The sequence below is a fragment of the Ostrea edulis genome, chromosome 1 (assembly GCF_947568905.1).
Source record: "Ostrea edulis chromosome 1, xbOstEdul1.1, whole genome shotgun sequence".
NCBI lineage: Eukaryota > Metazoa > Mollusca > Bivalvia > Ostreida > Ostreidae > Ostrea > Ostrea edulis.
In genome coordinates this window covers 74,137,325-74,159,532 of record NC_079164.1, presented here as the reverse complement: position 1 = coordinate 74,159,532, position 22,208 = coordinate 74,137,325, and the positions used below count along the sequence as shown (strand labels likewise).

Sequence of the window (22,208 nt, the reverse complement as noted above, 5' to 3'; positions counted from 1 at the left end):
CTTGTTTATCAGTAGCCTGCCTCGATTTAAAAACTGACCATACGCAAAACAAGCTCTTACGTATCGAATCAGTTGAGAGATATAAACACTATATGCAGGTGATAATGGAATATTGCTATATAAATATGTGAAGCTGACGATGGAGAAGCTGAAATCATCCCGTTTGTCATGAAGTTAAGTTGTTAGTTTGTCGTTGATATCTACTTTTAATAAAATATCTGATTATAAAGCAAAAGGGACGACTCTGTGAAGACTTTTATTTCGATTTCACAGGGATATATTGAATTAACAATTGAATGAAAGTTATTATTATGAATAACGATGACACTTGGAACGTTTTGTCAGAGAAACTATAATATTAGATGTAAGGTGATGATAACGAACAGTGATCAATCTCATAACTCCTATAAGCAATACAAAATAGATAGTTGGGCAAACACGGACCCCTGGACACACCAGAGGTGGGATCAGGTGCCTAGGAGGAGTAAGCATCCCCTGTTGACCGGTCACACCATCCGTTAGCCCTATATCCTGATCAGGTAAACAGAGTTATCCGCAGTCAATTTCATCCGGATACAATTATTTTAGTTCATGCCGTACATCTAGTTCCAGGATATGGACAACGAAACTACAGATTTAGATCCATATCATGTTGATTCAGGTTTTATGTACATTTCTGAGTTTAGTGAATAATGATAAAACTGTGATTTAGATGAAAACAATATGAAATAGCATCAATGGCATGGTATCTGGTAATGACTAGTGAATGCTACCCAAGTGTTCTAAGTAGAATTACATCACTTTATTCTGCTAATGGTCACCAATAAGATTAGTAAGCTGCTAATTGCTGAAACCCTTTATGTATATCGTGCAATGCTAAAGTGTGGGTCTTAAATGAGAAACCAATGTTGTTGTTTTTTACATCCAACAAGTTCAACACACTAGAAAACTGATATTGGATCAAAGATTTGGAAATGAAATGGGAAAAAGGTTTTCTTTTGAACTTGTTCACTAATTGAACACAACATCTGCAATAATGTGAACAGTAATGAATCTTTGGATATACTTGCCCTTAAGGTTATCGATGCCCCTTTACTTGATTGATCTGTCTTTGAGCTTAAATTACAGAAATAGCATTGTAAGAGATATGAATTTCACAGATATTCAACTTCACTCATTCCCAAGTAATATAAAAATATCAATGGAAAATATATACAACTTTTATCAACATTTTCAATGACCGAATTAGACCCTTTAAATGATAAAATGCAAAATGATAACAAAACTTATTCAAGATAAAAGGCATTAAGCTGTAGAAAAGGCAAACACATACTTTGACAGATACGCTATGAAATTCATTATATGTGTGCTAAATTTGCTGGAATGGATATCCTGAAAGGAAGAAAAGGCATATAAACGTTGCTTTTAAAAGAATGTGTTTTGAAATAAACTGATATGAAAAGGGTGTTTTAAAAAAATAATTTTCCAAAACGTCATAGGTAAATACAGGGAATCTGATCTGCAATGGGAGGTATCCTACGAAATATGGTGCATCTAAACTGAGAAATAGGATTTTCAACATTATTTGTGATATCAGGGATGTGATGCAATTTGATTTGAACGTTAGTCCTTTAGAGTTTACAGAAGCTGATTCATAAAATTTATGGGAATAAGTTCCAATAGTGTACTGTTCTTAAACATATCCCAAAACCAACATGCAGGCCAAGGTAAACAATGCTAACCAAATATTATTCCACACTTTTATAAATCTGAATTATCAATGTAAAATTCTAAAGCCTCTCCATCTTACGAAAACGTGATAGAAAATGTGCTATCCCGTTGAAATTAGCCAGGAATTCTATCCAGATTTCTATGAGGTGTCGTTTTATTGAATTCAAACTACAATACCATACAAATACAGGGCCTATTCTGATATCAGATACTTTATTTTGTTATGCATAAATCATTTTTATATAAAAACCATTCTATTTTCGAATTTCAAGACAATAGCCGAATTGTCTTTTATCGATACATGTATCAATATATGGACAGTTTAAATGATAAACTTTCTAGAGATGTGTTAAAGGGGCATGGCCACGAAAAAATTACGTCGATCTTTGATCCTTATTATAATGGTATTTGATACATAAAATATTTGGCTATATTTAGCTCTAAAACTTCATAGTTATTTCGGATTTCAAACATTTCGGTTGAGCATCACTGAAGAGACATTATTTGTCGAAATGCGCATCTGGTGCATCAAAATTGGTACTGTATAAGTTTTACATATAAACATAGCAGCAAACCTAGGTTTTAAAACTGATGTAAAATCTTAACTTTTCATATTCAAACAATGCACGACCCATGCCTATGTTTACATGTTACGGGACTCTGCTATGAACATGGCACCAAAGTTGACTGCCTCAGTGAAAAAAAGCATTTACAACGAAACTTTCTAGTTCTTTCTCTTTTTTGCTTGTTCCCTATATGAATTTATTATTAACCTAAGCTGAAATATTGAATGTTTTGACAATATTCTTCGACATTTTGGTGTTTTCACCTCCACACCTGGGATCCCGGTGACGGAGATCTACTGACACTGGGGTTTATAGAGTCTGTTGACCAACATTCCTCTTTGAGCACGACTTCTGTTAGACGCGTGGTCAAGTTTGGCCTGACTTGAACAATCGGCTGGTCATGCTGAGCTGATGATATCTTCATGTCATAGTATTGATGTAATGCTCTTATGTAAAACTTATAAGGTACCAATAAGTATATACCCTGTTTTTGCAATTTTTTAATACACAAACATTTCCATGTCGATATGTATACATCAGGCGGTGGCTTTGGATCAATCAAATAGATTTCGTCTGAGCATATATATTCTGTACCCTCTTGATGTCAGTCCTACCGGAAGTCCGTTTGACATGACATCGCCCACGTTGGCACTATGAGGCGAGCGGAGAGGAAGGAAATTCATCTCACTACGACTAAATAAAAAATCCCCGGTGTCTCTCAACAGCTTTGGAGAACTCTCTAAATGATGAACATATTGTTAGTGAGCACTGGCCCGGTTTCTTGAAGGAGAACATTCAGACACGCAAACAAAGCTTTTAGCAAAAAATCTCGCCTTTGTCATACAAATAGAACGAGAAGAAAAATCGGAAACCCGAAATCTGTTAAAAAGTATAATCTAGAGTTCTCCTTATTAGAGTCTTCCTCCCCCAAAAAACCCCACAACAACAACATTCTATTTCCTTGATTACTTTGAAAGACCTAGTTGGTATACCTGTAATTGGTAAAACCCACTCCTATTCTCGTTTTTATTGCTCATAAAGAGGTTAATGAAAATCTCTAGGGGCGTAGAGTCCAGGAAATACTCATTTTCTAGGTCACCTCCATAACCCGGGTGACCTATTGTGATTGGTCTGCATCCGTCATGGTGTGATGAGCTTTAACAATGGAATATCCTTAACTTCTTTATAACCACCAGTTCAGTTCTTTTCAAATTTAGGACAAGGAGGTCATAAATTGTAAATTTCAGGACTCCTACACCTCCAAGGTCATTATTAAAAAAAAAATAAAGGCAAAAAATTGACCAATCTTCAAAACATCTTCTCTATAACCGCACATTAAGAAAATTGAAATGCATATTCATGTATAGGTCTCTATCAAAATGAAAATTCCGTGATTCCAGGGGTAGAGACCAAACTTGATATATAATGTGTATGCATCAAACATTTAAATAGCATCATCTGTAATGCTATTGGTACTAATATGAAACTAAATACATATTTAGAAAAAGCTGATAGCCTTTGGCCAAAATTGTAAATTTCATGACCCCAGGAGTGGGGGTTTTATTTTCAGGTTGGGTCCAAAATTATCATAGTCTTAAAATTATTGTCTTTATTACTAGCATTTGAAGTATTTCTTTCATTTTGCTGATATTGAATAAAAATGAATGCATATTCAAGAAAGGTAAAACGGGATGTACCAAAACTGTTGATTTTGTAATCCAAGGGTTCCGACTCTAGACCCGGTCCAGAAAAGTCATAGTGTTAGTATAACATATGATTATTATGTAACGTCTTTCATCGTCATGGACAATTTCGGGGGCATTTTTACTTTAAGAACATAACTTGTTTTTAATTAGAATATAGCTTATGCAGATCAGGTGAATTATTGTATATTTCACAGCTAGTGATATTTCTAACTAAAACACAGGTGATCGATAAGTCTATGGGTCCCTTGTAACTAGAATAAAGTGAGTGTATGTACGGACATCAATGCTATGTAATCATTCACATAGTTTGCCAAATCATTTCTACCTCCAAGATGAATTGGCACATGCATAAATTATTTTGAGACAATTGTCATTTCTTTTATCTTGCTTCTGCCTTATATCTAGGATTTGTAAATGAGTCAAAAGGACTTATGTATTTACTCCCCATACACGTGACAGTAAAACTAAATGCTAATCCAGACTGTCATACTATTTTGATGACTGTGTGGATTTTCAAACTTAGATTTTGATCTGCATCTCTGTGACATTTTGTATCGTTCGTCATCTGGTTTCAGTACTTTCAGTACGTTGATTGTCTGTTTATTCGGAGGGAGAAGTCAGCTCACTTGTTTGCTGGGAATTAAGTTTTGTTTTTATATGACTCCGAGCATGTTTTCTCAATATCGGTGAAAAAGCATTATCAGACATAGCAGTGACAAACTCACTCACAATATTGTGGCAAACTATTTACAATGCACATGATGGATTGGGTATCAGAAAAGTAATCGTGAGTCAGCGATTTCGTTGCCAGCATTCAGTCACACCACCGGGTTTTAATGACAAAGTGGTTAAAATTAACAACCTCTCTAAATTGAGGAGTCGAGAATATGGACGGGATTTATTTCTTGCGACTTGTGAGAATATTTGAAGACTTCTGATTTCCTCAGCGCTGATAATGTGTATCTGCAATCCCATCATAACTGTATTGCTGTGAAATCTGCGATGCACAAGTATTGACTGATCATTACATGTGCAATATACTGCATCACTGTACATATTTCAGGCCAGTATAATTTTCATTAGCCAAGCTTGATCTATCACTACGAATTCATTTAATCTCACTGGACGTATTTTCTTTCCCAAAACATTTGAAAATTTGGCCTTTAATTTTTCTAACAATGTCTTTGCATTTGAATATAAACTTTGTTGACTGATTTATGTCGGGGAAACTAAGGGGTCACTAATTAAAAGAATAGAGATTACTATCGATGATGGGGATAATCAACTTATGTATAAAAAAATTCAGTTCCATCAATCATTCCATCTTGTACGTCCAACAGGATCAGAATTCTAGATTTTTTTTACCATCATTCAAACAACCCAACTTTAAGTACGTCTTTTCGTAGAAAACGAGAGGACCACTGTATCAAACCTCTGGACACTGCAAATCCATATAAGTACAACGACAACGTGTACACTGAAGGAAAGAACGTGAATATAACGAGACTTTTTCCAAGTACAGAAAGACGTAAACAACCATTATAGACATCGTTTATGTAAAAGACTCAATATACAAGGCGCCACTCTTGATACTAGTACACTTACGTCAACAGACAGTTATGTCCACATCATATAGGTACACAGCTACGTCATATAGGTACACAGCTGTTCCAGTGAAAATTTTGAATACGCTATTTGAAGAAGCCAAAGCTAGTCCATACTTGGATTTTTCAACATTAGAATACAGACTGAGTTTTATAATTATGGATGTTGCCCTTCACATACTCTTTAAACTACCGTGGGTTATGGATAATAATCCTTCCGAATCATGCCGCCAGTTACTAAACTTATTTTTACTAACAAGGGAAAAAATCCTGTCAACATAAGCTCAAAGTTCAGTATTGTATTTCAGCAAATTTCAAGTTCAAGTCTACACCCTGTATATCCTGCAAATGCACTTTTACTATTGCATCCAAACCTTTGAATTACAACCTCTACAATGCCTATATATAGGTCATCTTAAACATAGTCCCCATACATGTTCTTGTTCTTCTTTCAACTATATTCCACATGGACATGCCTTTATTAGTGATGTTGATATAGGTGAAAATGAGGACCTTAAATAACTTTTTAAAAAAGTTCCTAAATTCAAAGAACCTCGGTCTTTCCATTAGGGACATAACTTTGTCTCCATTATCCATTCTGTAGACGGTTATGTACTTTGTCTCCATTATCCATTCTGTAGACGGTTATTATTAATTCTGTAGACGGTTATTATCCATTCTGTAGACGGTTATTATCCATTCTGTAGACGGTTATGCCAGAACGTAGGCTAAATATGAAGAACTTTACACCTGATTGAAATGGATAAAAAGAATAAAAGGAATATTAAAATCCTGTATTAGACACAAGAAAACAAAAGTGCGTACCATGTATCCTTCTGTGTTTACTAAACCGGACGTGGTAAAAGAATTACCTAGGTTACACGAGGATTATGTTTTAGTTGCAGCTGACAGAGCTTGCACTTACACGACCATTCCCTACGAATAATAAAGACAGGGCTTTTTGACATCATAGACAGCTGCTTCTTCGATAAAAATGGGAAAAGGAAATACTCATATGTTGTGATCAGTCATCTAAAACTTCGTTAGACACCAATTTGATTTATGCACAAACACTAGTACTATGGAGTTAATATAAAACGATGCTGTTGTTAACATCATCATTGTCTTTGATGATCTTCCAACAGTCTGTTGGGCACCAATTCTACTTCTTTATTACCTGATCTGTTTTTATTTTCTTACGAGGCGAAATTTATTTGAAAGCTTCTACATGGGAAGAAAAATAGCTTGCTGTGGACTTCAACTCAACATTTAGATATATCGACGATTTATTTCTTGAAAATATTATTTTCATTCATATGTCGATTCGATATTTCCCAGCGAATTCGAAATATAGGACACCACAGTCTTCCACAACTGCTTCGTATTTGAATATATTATTGAACGTAGATGTTGACGACAAACTAACAACATTATTTATGAAAAACTTGATCTTCTCAATCGTTAACGTTTGATTTTTTTTGTCGGACAGTGCTGTGACGTCATTTATTATGCGTCATACAATGCAATGACTACGATCTCCAAGTCCCGTTTCAAAAACGATAGAAAACATTATAGTATCTGTCAATTATGCTAAAACATAACTTCAAGCATAACCAGTTGATGTCGTATTTCAGAAAAGAAAACTCATCAAGATAAAACGCAAATATCGAACAAAATGCATAAATTGCATTAGAATGGGCTTAAGAAATGAAACTTATGATTCACTTTAAACGTTATTAAATGATATAGCTATCTTTTCATAATTTAGTTTGGACTGTTAATTCTGATTTAGCGGTCACAAATGTCTGTTTTATCGACTGCATTAACATGTCGCTGGTAAGATCCAGCTTGCAATCATTACATCAGCATTAACGGTCGCAATTAATAAATGAGAAGACAGGAATTCCCTAATTGTATAAGGTTTGTGCTACCCAGTTTAACGGATTGTCTCGACCTCCACTCAGTGAAGATAATATATAGAAACTGTGTATTTTATGTTTAGGGAAAATAATATGAATAGAAACATCGGGATATGAAGGCCGACAGCACTGCAGAAAAAATTGAATAATGCGGATTAAACATTCTTTCTGCAAGGTTTTGCGACTTTCATCTTTCGTTTCACAAACCAAAGAAAACTTTTCACTATGTAAATGACGCAAAAACATTTCATGTCGTATTTCATAAGACAAAACTAAACAAGATAAAAGGTAAACATCATGCAAATTGCATTAGTTATTTTCTCCTGATGCCTTTTGGAATTAAAAATCAATTCATTCTTACAGACATTTTCGTTAACCATTTAGCTGGCCGATATATATCCGTAGAACAGATCATTACTAACCTTAAAAGAAAGCGGATTCGACTAAAATCCTGGTTTTTTTTTAATTTGAACAATATTTCATTCATGTATGTTTAAAAATACATTCATAACAAGAGGCCCAAATGGCCACATCGCTCATCTGAGTCACCTTGGCCCATATCTGAAGACTTTCCATATATATTTGCATGTAAAACCTTAGTCCCTATTATGGACCCAACCTATCCCTAGAGGCCATGATTTTTACAAATTTGAATCTACACTATGTCAGAAAGCTTTCATGTAAATGTCAACTTCTTTGGCCCAATAGTTCTTGAGAAGAAGATTTTTCAAGATTTTCCCTATATTTGTATGTAAAACTTTGATCCCCTATTGTGGCCCCATCCTACCCCCGTGGGCCATGATTTGAACAAACTTGAATCTGCATTATGTTTGGAAGCTTTCATGTAAATATCAGCTTTTCTGGCTCAGTGGTTCTTGAGAAGATTTTTAAAGATGTATCCTATATATTATTATGTAAAATTTTGATTCCCTATTGTGGCCCCACCCGACCCGACCCCCGGGTTCCATGATTTGAACAAACTTGAATCTGCACTATGTCAGGAAGCTTTCATGCAAATTGCAGCTTTTCTGGCCCAGTGGTTTTTGAGAAGATTTTTAAATGATCCCACCCTATTTTTGCATTTTTGTGATTATATCCCCTTTGAAAGGGACATGACCCTTCATTTGAACAAACTTGAAAGCCCTTTTCTCAAGGTTGCTTTGTGGCAAGTTTGGTTGAAATTGGCCAATCGGTTCTTGAGAAGTCGAAAATGTGAAAAGTTTACGACACCGACGAGAACAGACAACGGACAAGTTTTGATCAGAAAACCTCACTTGAGCCTTTGGCTCAGGTGAGCTAAAAAGGAATAAGCAGCAGGCAGAATGCCTATATAAACCCTGTGTTGACATAAACCGTACATGATCCTAGCCATTTTATCAAGTTTACAATGGATTGAACATTCAGGATTTTTTTAATGAAATACTAGCCTTAAATGTGAATTCAAAAATTAGAATATGGCAATTATGGTTACATGAAACCCGCTCCGACCGAATATACACATATATGAATTCCTGACAGTTGAACTATGTCAAACATCCAAACGGTCTTGGCACACTGATTTTGACTACGAATAACTCCGTTTACCTGATCAGGATATAGGGCTCACGGCGGGTGTGACCGGTCGACAGGGGATGCTTACTCCTCCTAGGCACCTGATCCCACCTCTGGTGTGTCCAGGGGTCCATGTTTGCCCAACTATCTATTTTGTGTTGCTTATAGGAGTTATGAGATTGATCTTCACCTTTCATTCAAGGAAGAAAAAAACAAGAGGTACTGTGAGCAATGCTCACTAAGAATACCCCCCGCTTACCCCAATCTCCCAAAGGGTGTTGGTAATAGGTATAAACTACCTCTTTTCTGAGTGTAAAAAACAAATGGCATGACAAACCGAACCATATTGCTACTTCGATGTCCAGTGCGCGTGACCTTTGACCTTTTGACCCCAAAATCAACAGGGAATATCTTCATCCCATGGGTAGTCCATATGTATGATATGGTGACTGTAGGTGGAAAGGATAACGCTTTAGAGCCCGGAAACCATATTGCTACTTCGAGATGTCCAGTGCGCTTGACCTTTGACCCCAAAATCGATAGGGAACATCTTCATTCCATGGGTAGTCCATTAGCTGCAATAATGTAGCCCAATCCAATTTTTTTTTATTCTGACGTTTTCGGGATAGGGCTACAATTCCATAGGATCTCCGTAATGGTGCAAAATAATTTTATGAATAACCGATAATAAACTCTGTGTATTAGTCCCAAATGTTGTTTACACCAAAAGGAGTACCAACTTTGTGCTCGGGCATGTCTAATAAAGGTGTTTTTCATTAAATATAATGTACAGCATGCAAAACTCTCGTCTGCTCCGCCATGCTTGTTATCGCGAGATCTCGTAGGTGGATCTAATGAAAAGCCTAAACATTGACAATCAGCGCGAAAATGTAGTTATTCGAGCCACTTCGACAAAGGAAGGAAAATCATATTGTTGCAGAAAGAATTTACACTCTGCTGTTCGGTTTTTAACTTGATATTAAATTCAAACCTTCTCAATACCGACGAAATAGCTTTCGCCTCCATACTTGTCCATTGATGTAAATACCACCTTATATGGCATATGCAAATGACTTGACAACCGGAAGTTGAAACTTCAGTACATCAAACATGGCGCACAAATATGAATCGAGAAACTGGGATTTATCGAAATTGTTGAAAACGGTAGAATAGAGCCTCACAAATCTAAAGTTGTAGGTTGTAAATTTATATATTGACTAAGAAACATAGAATATCATTTTATTTACGTAAAGAAAGTCAGGAAATGTTTAGAATGAGCGCAAATGTTGCGGGAGTGAATCACTCCCGCATTTGCACCATTACGGAGATCCTAAGGAGTTGTAGCCCTCTCCCTAAAAAAAAAAAAAAAAAAAAAAAAAAAAAAAAAAAAAAAAAAAAAACAAAAAAAAAAAACAGAGAGGGCTACATTATTGCAGCTAGTAGTCCATATGTATGATATGGTGACTGTAGGTGGAAAGGATAACGCTTTAGAGCCCGGAAACCATATTGCTACTTCGAGATGTCCAGTGCGCTTGACCTTTGACCTTTTGACCCCAAAATCGATAGGGAACATCTTCATCCCATGGGTAGTCCATATGTATGATATGGTGACTGTAGGTGGAAAGGATAACGCTTTAGAGGCCGGAAACCATATTGCTACTTCGAGATGTCCAGTGCGCTTGACCTTTGACCTTTTGACCCCAAAATCGATAGGGAACATCTTCATCCCATGGGTAGTCCATATATATGATATGGTGACGGTAGGTGGAAAGGATAATGCTTTAGAGTCCGGAAACCATTGCGTCTACAGACGGACGGACGGACAGACAGACGGACAACCCGATTCCAGTATACCCCCCCCCCACAACTTGTTGCGGGGGGTATAATAATACCCTTATATGACAAAGATTTTGGTTCAATATCACTATTTTTATTATATATACAAATTGGCAATGAGCCCAATTGTATGGCAGTGCCACACCCAATTAAACCCGTCTCACCGGAACGAAGAGGTATTCAATATTAAAAATGTGTTACCCCGAACTCTATTCGAACACCCAGTGAACTGTGTGAAGGGCGGCGTCAGAATGAAGAGCGGGCACATATAGTGAGTGAGTTATAAATAAGCCGACAAACCGGTTTTAATATTCCAAGTAATCAAACATAATTTATAAATTTCTTAATTACCTGGACTATAGTTAAAATTATAAAATACTAATATTAAATTGTATCTGAAACTTAAATACATTATTTTACATATTTTTCAATCTCAAAGAAAATGATTCGCAAGGACAGAACTCTATAAATAACTCTCAATCAATTATGGCGCGCAGTTCGCGATAAAATTCCGCATTACGATTTATGCGTCACATTTATATACCTCAGTAATCCCGCTGGTTTTCTATTAATTTAATATTGATCTACCTTTCTAAGTCCATGATGAATCAGTGAAATAAATAAGGACAGAAAGTTGAAAAGTTTAGCATACTAGTATAACGATTGATAACAATACTGATAAAATGTTGTTTGAAATGAAAGTGGCAATTCAACAATTCTAATGCTCTCTTGCCATTTTTTTTGCAATGTTTGTTGAATCTCTCACATCTCGAAATTCTCTCATTAGAACGTCAATGAGAATTTCCTCTTTGTCTGCAATATAAATTGAATACTATAGTATATTATGTTAAAACATTCCCATCATAAAAGTAGATTGTAAAGAAAATATTTACATTCACCGTGTGCATTCTGCATAATTGTTTATTGCTCGTCATTTGCAATAGTAAAGGCACACTTTGTTTCACGTTTGTCCGCGTGTGGATATACATGTACACATTCCAAAATTCCGCGACTTATTTCATGGCATCAATTCAGAGTTTGTCCTTCTTGAACTATTTCCCTTTACCATGGTTCGGATAAGAAAATCATTACCAAATATGGAGACGAGTCAACGTTAGTTGATTTTCAGCTGTTACAACATACACGTGAATAATATCTATATTTTTGGTACTGGAGAAAAGATAAAGAACACGAACTGTGATCAATCTTTAACTCCTATAAGGAATACAATTTTAAGAATTGGGCAAACACGGACCCCTAGACACATCAGAGGGGGGATCAGGTGCTTAAAAGGTGAAAGCATTCCCTGCCGATCGGTCATACCCGCCGAGAGTTCTATATCTTGATCATGTAAACGGAGTAATCAATGTGTAAAACACTTTAACAAGTAGTATGAAACAGTATTTGACCCAATGACAGCTTGTATTGGTAAACTACAGACCCTGAATAGTACTACTACACAATTTGAACCGTCCAAACTGTGACCTCCAAGTAGCTAGATCACAGGAGCACACCACCACTCCAATATAGAACCGCTCCGTTCCCACATCAAACCGTTCAGCGTTCCACTTTCCGCCCAAAGCGTTCCGTTATCGGACTAAAGCGTGCCGTTCTCATCTAAAACAGTCCATTCCCTCAAACATCTTGTTCCCGCAGTCATTCGGAACTCACGCGTCAGTAAGTCATTGTAGGTCAACACGGCGCTTGGTTGAGGTGGAATAAGACTAGCGATTGTTCTTGATTTGATACACTGTTTTGAAGTTTCACAATGCTTGACCGTCCATAGTTCAAATCCGTAAAAGTTTACAGACTTACCAACTCGCAGCGAGACAGCAGAGCATGGCTTTATTTTTGGGAAAGGGGAAAATAGCTTTCATCAAAGATTGTGAACTGATATCAGCTCACTGAAGAAGAAAATATCTAAAAATATGTAAAAAAAAAAAAAAAAAAAAGCATGCTGAAATAAAAAATATAAACAGATAAATGAATAATGATAACTTTATCTGTTGATGAAAAGAATTCCGTACAGTGTGTGTGTGTGTGTGTGTGTGTGTTTTAAAAGTTTGGATAGGGGATTGTGAAACAAACAAAATGTCAAACTACCGTATAAGAACTATTTTAAGTACTTTTTCTTGACGAGGAAAACAGAAACACACTGAAAAAAATCTTTGCATGACATGAATTTGCTGAAATTATTTCTTGACGAAATTCAAAATGAAAAGCGGCCAATCAAATGTATTCCTCCCCCTGAACTAAGCAATATGCTGTGTTTTCTCTCCGATTTCGCAAATCAGATGGCTCGAATCACAAACCAAATACGCTTAAAGCAATCATTAGTGGCATTCACAGGCATTTACGAAGAATAAAGTATGGTTTTCAAGAAATTTCAACCTTGGACTTTGCAAAAGAGGTGCAGAAAGCGAGGGGAAATGGAAGTCAAACAGAAAGACTGACGCATTTACAGATGAGGAAATAAATAAATTATGCGAGAATGAACTGTTGGGTGAAAGGTGAAGATAATGAGCAGTGATAAATCTCATAACTCCAATAAGCAATACAGTAAAGAATCCTAAATGTATTATCAACTCTTTACGACGTTTCACTACTTTCTATTTTGGTCTCAGGGGGTCCGATAAGCACAGATCAATGCCATAGATGATGTCTGTTTACAGACGGACAGTACCGACTCTGAATTACAAGTATTTTGTATTCCTTGTGGGATTTATGAGATTGATCATTGTTTGTTATCTTCGCTTTTCATTCAAAGAAAGGTAATCAAAGATCCGACAAGGAGTTAATCATCGGGATGTTCGTGTTGTGAAACCTATAATGTGGGTAAATTTGGAATGTCTAGATCGGTGTTCCGTAAAGATGTATAAGTTCTATGCCGAAAAAAACTCTCCGACTTCTGCAACGCTGATGGGACCTTTATTTGACAACCCATATAAAACAATGCGCAATGGCGCACGAAGACCAGTGGTTAAAAAGACATAAGATTGCAAAAATCACAGTGCTCGCAAACACTTAGTTAAAAAAATATGGGAAAATAACAAATATGCCTCCCAAATTATGCAGATAATTGGCCACAAAATTATTCAATCAATCAATAACTACAGCAGTTTGGATGAAATCCAATATAGAAGTATTTCGACAATTCTTTTTAATTCAACAGCTTTACAACAATCCGGATCCACCACTCAGTCTCAATTTAATCAAAATAATGCTGGCTTTCGAAACACATTACGTAACAGTGGAGCCACAAACTCACCAAAAAATGTCACAAGAGGAGTACGAAACCTTGTGAATGGTAACATTTCTGGTGGAAAATAATTGTAAACATCCAAAAGGATTCAAATTTGTTATCCAAAAAAGACCACGTTTGATCCAGGACACACTTGATACAGAGCTGTGATAAGATAGTACAATTGAAGAGTTTATGTTAATATTGTGAAAATCGTATTCTGATTCTAACTTCATTCAACAATTGAAAAGAAATCTTTTCAAACATGATTTGTTACTGTGCTGTTATAGGCACTTTTTCTGTATGCGTAATATTGACGTGGCTAGAGAATGCTATGCGGCTTTGAAGGCCGAACAGTAAAATTGTAAATGAATAACTGGGAGGGGGTAATATGTGATAAACACAGTTTCTAATGGTTTGTGGCACGGGGATTGAATACTGGAAACACGTATCTCGTTGGATATAATCATATCAAACTGATCTTGTGAGGATCCGGAATCGAATAGGTCCTTAGCACGCTTTGCTTGTTGTAAGAGGCGACTTCATGGGGCGGTCCTTTGGATGGGACCGCAAAAACGGAGGCCCCGTGTCACAGCAGGTGTGGCACGAGAAAAATCCCTCTCTGCTCAAAGGCCGTAGGCGCCGAGCATAGGCCTTAATTTTGCAGCCATTGACGACGTCTCCATATCAGTGAAAAATTCTCGAGAGAGGTGTTAAACATTATACAATTAATCATCAACATATCAAACCACAAATCATGGGATATCCCAGATATAAACCATCATGTAATATAAGTAAGCATTATTTATTAATCTACATCGAAATAAAATGTAAAACAAACTACACCTGAAAACATTTTTTCCAACAATTTCAAGAATGCCGCGAAATAAATCACAAAGTTCGTGGATTGTGCATATTCATATGCGGAAAGACGGCACTAAAACAGGATATAACTATACTGAAACAAGGTGTGTCTTCTTAGTTGCAAATGACAAGCAGTGGATTTCAATAGAAATTAAACAGAATAAACACAGTGAATGTAAATATTTAAGAAATAAATTTCATTTATGAAAATACACGAGGATATTAACTGCGACGCTATATATCGTTAGCACTTCATGAAAACTATGCAGTCGTGAAGCGATGCTGTTCATACCCTCGTGTATTTTTAAAACTGAAATTTACATTTAGGTGGAAGCGCCTATAGCAAATGCAATCATGACCTTCTACGTCACAGAGGTCATTAGCCCTTTTCTGTGGTACTCAAATCGGACTACAATTAAACAAGAGGCATGTAACTCGCTAATTAAATCTGGTTCCCCAATTCGGGAACTAGAATGATGAGCAAATACACATACACAGTTGCATTGTGTTCGAGATCGCCGTTCTTTGCACGAATACAAATTCCTACCGATCCTGAACGCCAAGTACGCATCACTAGAACGGGTTTAGTTGCAAGAACTTACACCATCGCTTTTGGTTGTGTGGTCGAAGAACAAGAACACGAACACGTTCGTATGCCCATGTTCTCGTCATTTGCTAATCTAAGAACGGAGCACAAGAACAACGGGTACGGCAGTGTCTTGTGTGCTATGGCATCCTCTAATTTTCTGATATCGTGCTTCGATTTAGTTGACATACATCTTGTTATTTACCTGATTCATATCAAATCTACAAATGTATACGCAAAAATATTATGATTCCCCCTATATAAAATAAGGGAGATTGTTTTAGACCAAAATCTTGGTTTCGTCTATAGACCAAGCGTTGTCTGCATAATATTCAAAGAAATCCTTGCTTGATAATTAGCCTATATACCATTGGCACAGTATTGGTCCTTAAAAAACGATGACCTATATTGATTATCGGGTCAAAGGTCAAACTGCTCTAATATCGAAAGCATAGTCTGCTCAATATCTGGATAAGCATTTGACAGTAAGTAAACTTGAGACAGTGGTTGATCCTTCTTGATTATCGGGGTACTAACAAACATGCTTCCTCCTATATTTACATGTTATTTTCATTTCTGTGGGAATATTTCCAGTCGTTAGAATAGTCATTCTACATTTATCAAGATGTTCAAATTCATGGGGATATGGCTATCATTTCTATTGGTAAAGGTATCAAAAGTAAAAACATTGGAAATGTACAAGAACAACAATATACACACTGACATGCAAGATTCTGTATGAGATGTTAATGCTGGGTCGTTCATTTACAATGTTTAACGATAAAAACTACATTGATTCTAAATCCAACAAGAGGTACTGTGAGCAATGCTCACTAAGAATAGCCCCCGATTACCCCAATCTCCCAAAGGGTGTTGTTAATAGGTATAAATTACCTCTTTCCCGAGTGTAAAAAAGAAAGTGCATGACAAAACCTGGGGTATTCTCTTCTCTAGGGAGAAATGTATAAGAAATGAAACCATATTGCTACTTCGACAACTTCGTCCCATGGGTAGTCCATATGTATGATATGGTGACTGTAGGCAGAAAGGATAATGCTTTAGAGCCTGGAAACCATTGCGTCCACAGACGGACGGACAACCCGATTCCAGTATACCCCCAACTTTGTTGTGGGGGTGTAATTATTCTAATAGAGCATTCTGTTTGCTCTCAATCAATATATCACTTTAGATCAACAGAATGACCGCTCACCATCATACATAATGACCTCTACTTTGCCGTTCACTTTGTCATTCAGCTGCAGGTGATTCAAGATTTCCGGTAGTTTGTAATAAAACCTTTCCCGAACACCTTTCCAATTGTTCCAAATGCACTTGGAATTTCAGCACAACAATAGTACCGCTGAAATGCTAAAGAGAAGTTTGAAGGAAACACAATAAATTCTTTCGTCGAAATATTGATGCAATCAAGCAAGAAAATAAAATCAATGTTCGATAGGATTAATCAAAATTAATTGTAATGAATTATTGGATCTCAATCTCCCTTTGGTGATGTATAAAACATTTACTTTGTTACATGTATTATTTTGATATCCATCCTACAAATATGTGAGAATAAGTCATAAAATCTAATACGAAGCTAATTCTTCCGATGTTGTATTGATTTTTAATGAGTCTCATCCCTGTAACTTTTATTTTTCTAATGTAATCTTACATTTAAAAAAAGACCGGACTGTTCAGATAGAAAAGACTTTCATTTTATGCTAGCAAACATACAGCAGTCAGTTTGGAAACACACGTAATTTACATCCGTATATGCATTGAATTATACGTGAAAAATTTACAAATGCATTAATATTACCGGTAGACGAAACCTTTACAGAGATGCAGTTTACATACAATTGCGTAGTGGACGAATATCGACCTTAGAAGTTTACAAACAGAAAAATAGCGGATGAAATTCGACCAAAACCACCTTAATTACTTCGAGAATTAACATTACCCAAACGGCCAAACATTTGTTATATGATAAATGTAGTACCGAGAATAGTGTACAATCGAAAAATTTCGAGTTACTACCAGAACACCGTTTTTACCCGAATTTTTCACACACCTTTACGACATGCTAGTCCTGTGAATATCTGGTTTCTTGCGAGGTTTTTCCTCAGTAGAAGAAAATTAAAATTATGACAGTTTTTACGTTGTAAATGTACCAGAACGCAAACAAAATTTCCAGAAATGGATTTTACATGTATCTCGGTTCGCAAGTTAGAACTGCTTTTATGTTGTGAACTTGCAACGGAAAACTGTTTCTCGATGCGATACCAGCGAACGACCGGTGGGTGGGTTGGAGCACATCTAGTCTACACATTGCAGAAAATACTATTTTTTGTATCAAAACAGGAATAGTACTTCAAAAGAAAGTGTAAAACACTACAGACGTAATGTCTAATTCAAGTTTGATGAGTTTGCCCTGTGGTGTCCCTGTGGGTCGTGCGATCATGAGCAAAAGCTGCCAAAATTCGCGTGGGTTTGGAGTCCCTTTTCTGTATTAGGTAAGGTTATAAACTTAATGTATGTCATATAACCATACTTCCCAGCAGCTTGGTTGTATTTAACATTAGGGGGAGCAGCACAGAATTTTTTCCCCCGGAAACCAGATGCCACAATATAAAATATAACAATGTTGGATCAATGTGGTTTAATCAACATGTCATGCATGCAATTGTAAACTAGCAAAGGTGTGTATGTAGGATAGGTAATGGAGTAATGTATTGTGTCAACAAATATAGTTTGGTATCATTTGAAATATTTATAGTACATAACTGACTGTAGCATTGACAGAGGTGCAGGGGTTTCAACAGTCTCGCTTGAAGTCAGCATTTCACAAATTCTCTTGTCGTTATAAGGATCTAGTTTACCAATACAATCTACGTGTATGATTGAGTCAAATTCTGTCTGGTGTGTTTCATACCGATTGTTAGGCCGTTCATGGCACACTGATTTTGAGTACATATAACTCCGTTTATTGTAAATTGTTCTTAACATTGTAACCTATTAAAATATCAAACATAAATCTTTGGAGCAGACCTGCTTTGAAGGACATCAAAGCTGAGAATTCATGTCAAAATTGTTGCTTACATGGAGAAAATGCAGTTTAGGCCCGCTAATTGCAACATTGTAGATGTTTCATATGTTCGAATTGAAAATATGAACAATTCATAGAAATAACAAAAAACTTATCACCACACACTACAAATATATTATCAATGAGGAACTCCAGCATATTTTTTATTTCAACTTCAGAGTACCTGTGCGTGGAATCAGAGTGGTGTTTAACAAAGTAATTTTTGGATCACTGATCACTGTATATGAATATTTCTGTTTTCCATTTTTTGTTGAAGCAACAGTCAAGGATGTCAAAAAGTATAGTCTTTAATTTATCGTGAGGAATGGTAGTTTAAAGTGTTGAAAAGTTATACATTTTGATGTTGATTTGAGGAAAGCTTTGCGATTTCAAGTTTACTAAACGTTCGTTAGAAGTTTTTAGAATCCCCATTTGATTTACACCACCTCTGACATATGTAGTGGAACAGTATGTTCGAAGATTCTCCTTCACAGCTCTTAATATTTTTGTGAGGAGCAAAGATAGAGGAGTTGTAGAACACTTACTGAATCCTGCAATGTATCTTTGTAAAGGTTTTTATGAAGTTTAGGAATCCAGTATAGTTACGGTATCTCATATTCATCCGACCAATTGACTGGGATATTAAATGTGTCTAAAACGGAAACATGGTTTTGAAGCATTTTATCATTTGAAATGGGAGTTGGAGTATAAGTATACGGTTATTAAAAGTGTAATTAATGCCAAGTTGGTTTAAAATGCAGCTGTAATAATGAGCCTTAAAACCAAAGACAATGTTGTTACAAGCCTTGTCAGCTGGAATGAAAACACATTCCTTATGCAACCTACTAGTATCTACTTCTTTTATCACGTCTGGTTTACTAAACACAGAAATATAGATGGTACGTACTTTTGTTTTGATGTGTCTAATCCTGGATTTTGTTATTCCTCTTATATTTTATATCAAAATTGGTACCGTATAAGTTTTACATTATGACCCCTGGGTCGAGGCCTCTGCTGGTGGACTGTTAGTCCCCGAGGGTCTCTACAGCCCAGTAGCTAAGTACTTCGTTACTAGCTTGAAAATACGGATGTATATTTAATTGCTGTTATAAAATTTAGAAATTCATTTCAAAATTAAGGATTATCTCCCTCATGCATAGCTCTAATCCTTGGACGAATTTGGCTCCACTTGTTTGGCACGCTGTTTTTGGCTATATTTAGATCTAAAACTTCATAGTTATTTCGGATTTCAAACATTTCGGTTGAGCATCACTGAAGAGACATTATTTGTCGAAATGCGCATCTGGTGCATCAAAATTGGTACCGTATAAGTTTTACATTTACATTTGCAACCGTTTTCTCCTACATAACACTATTACGAGCAATACGTATTTATCCCAGGATAAATCTACTACAGGGTCAACAGAGGTCACGGCTGTGCGTATGAACATTTGTTAAAAGTAGGTAACAGGTACTACTTTTACTAAGGCAATACACATCTACCAATCGCTCTCACTTACTACAGAAATCTTTCAATAGATGAAATGAACATCACAAAATGTATTTACGGTTTTATTTGTATTCCAAGCAGTGGACTTTCATCAATAATTGATAAAAGCATTTCTGTAAACAATGTCTTTAGTTACTAGCCTACTAAGCCTAATGTATGTCTAAAATCTCGTCTGCTACAACTTCACCCTGGTCATCGGTGATGCGGAATTGTACCTACTGCTAGACGATGACATTAGGCTTTAGCAAAAAGGTCATTCACAGGATGTATGACCGATAAGTCGTCAAAGTGCATTAAGACCTACACACCACACTGCTTCCGTGCCACAGCAGTCATAGGTGCTTGATGTCGGTTTCCAAGTTTATGTCGGGACATCGAAGCGAGGTGTCGTTAAAAACCTATTACAAAAAATTATCGAGTCAAAAGAAGCGTTCAGTGAGCTCATGTTTATTAACAATTACATATCCAAATCCAAACCGTCCCTTACCTTCGTGCAGTTCCACGTTCGTGCGATGTTCAGTTCTTTCCGGAGATTCATCTGAGCGTCTCTGTCCTGTCTATAAATGATTTGCCTACACCTGACGACTGCCGCCCAGTTCTTCATGTTCCTCCATCTCAGTCTTCTGTTAACTCCGTAATATCCACAGAATATCTTTCAAAGTCGGTCTTCAACGTCAAAGCGCATCACAACTCTAATTGTAACACTGCGCATCCCCGTTTAAATCATAATTCCCCCACCCCCTAAAATTAGACATATGGAAGAATTTTCCATTATATACTCCCGAGTTAATGTATAAGTATATGTTGATATACTTGCTTTCTAGCGTCTAGCTTTCTAGCGTCTTAATAATTAAAACAGTTCTTCATTTTATAGAACTTTGTTTTGTGTTGTCGTCATTTTGAACATCTATGACGCTTCGTTGTGGACGTCAACAATTTGAAATGTATGGAAACGTGTTGTTAACACAATTCAGCAATGTTACCGACCAAAAATGTAAATATAAGTAATAAGGTATCATTTAAAAATATTTATCGGGATATAAATACGGGTTGGTACATTATCAAATTTTCCATAAAGCCCGAAGGGCTTTATGGAATTTGATCACGTGACCAACCCGTATTTATATCCCGATAAATATTTTTAAATGATACATTATTTCTTAAATACTTTTAATCCATTCTGACAATGTATCAAGTTCATATTTTTCATATTTAACCAATTGTCTGGCATAATCTTCGACAGAATTTATGATAGAGATGAAGTTATGTCGCCAGTTGAAATACCGAGGTTCTCTGTATTGAGGACCTTTTAAAATAAGTGATATGAGGTTCTCATTTTCAACTCTAACAACATCATCAGTAATGACATTTACAGCTGGACTATAGTTGAAAGAAGACGAAGAACAAGAACACGTAGGTGGATTTAGTATAAAATGATCTATATCTAGGCACTACAAAGTTTCTTTATAATTAAAGTTTGGATGCAATGTTGAAGTATATTTATAGGAAATGCAAGATGTAGGCTTGAACTTAAAATATGTTGAACTCTTTTATGACAAAGGATGTTGCTTATGTTGACGACATCTATGTAAATTTGAACTTAAGGAGCAATATGATAGAAAACAATTAGTAGATTAAAAATGCTAGTGAGAATAGCTTTAACAAATGAGAAATTACACATTTGAAATATTTTTTGGAAAAACGGTGAAGCTCAATCTCATCACTATTGTATTCCTTAATGGAGTTATGAGATTGATTATCTTTTTTCCTATCGGGGGTAGTATATAATTGCGACATTATTTTGCCCTTGAAAGGCGAAGATATCTGACATTGATCAATCTCATAACTCCTATAAGCAATACAAAATAGAGAGCTGGGCAAACACGGACCCCTGGATATACCAGAAGTGGGGTCAATTGCCTAGGAGGAGTAAGTACATTATCTGACCTGTAATAAGAAAAGTACCACCTAAACCCCCTCTGAGTTGAATATTTATCTTTTTTATTGAC

The 22,208-nt window shown here is 36.1% G+C and overlaps 2 long non-coding RNA genes across 2 annotated transcripts; both read right to left on the bottom strand.

The window, feature by feature from the left end:
• Positions 1-5,545: 5,545 nt before the first annotated feature.
• Positions 5,546-10,448, bottom strand: LOC125682283 (uncharacterized). Its single transcript, XR_007372509.2, has 2 exons — positions 9,111-10,448; positions 5,546-6,357 (listed from the first exon to the last, which is right to left on the bottom strand). It is a non-coding gene; the product is annotated as an uncharacterized LOC125682283 (long non-coding RNA).
• A 33-nt stretch (positions 10,449-10,481) lies between these two features.
• Positions 10,482-21,286, bottom strand: LOC130053271 (uncharacterized). Its single transcript, XR_008801799.1, has 3 exons — positions 19,235-21,286; positions 16,815-16,972; positions 10,482-11,726 (listed from the first exon to the last, which is right to left on the bottom strand). It is a non-coding gene; the product is annotated as an uncharacterized LOC130053271 (long non-coding RNA).
• Positions 21,287-22,208: the final 922 nt, after the last annotated feature.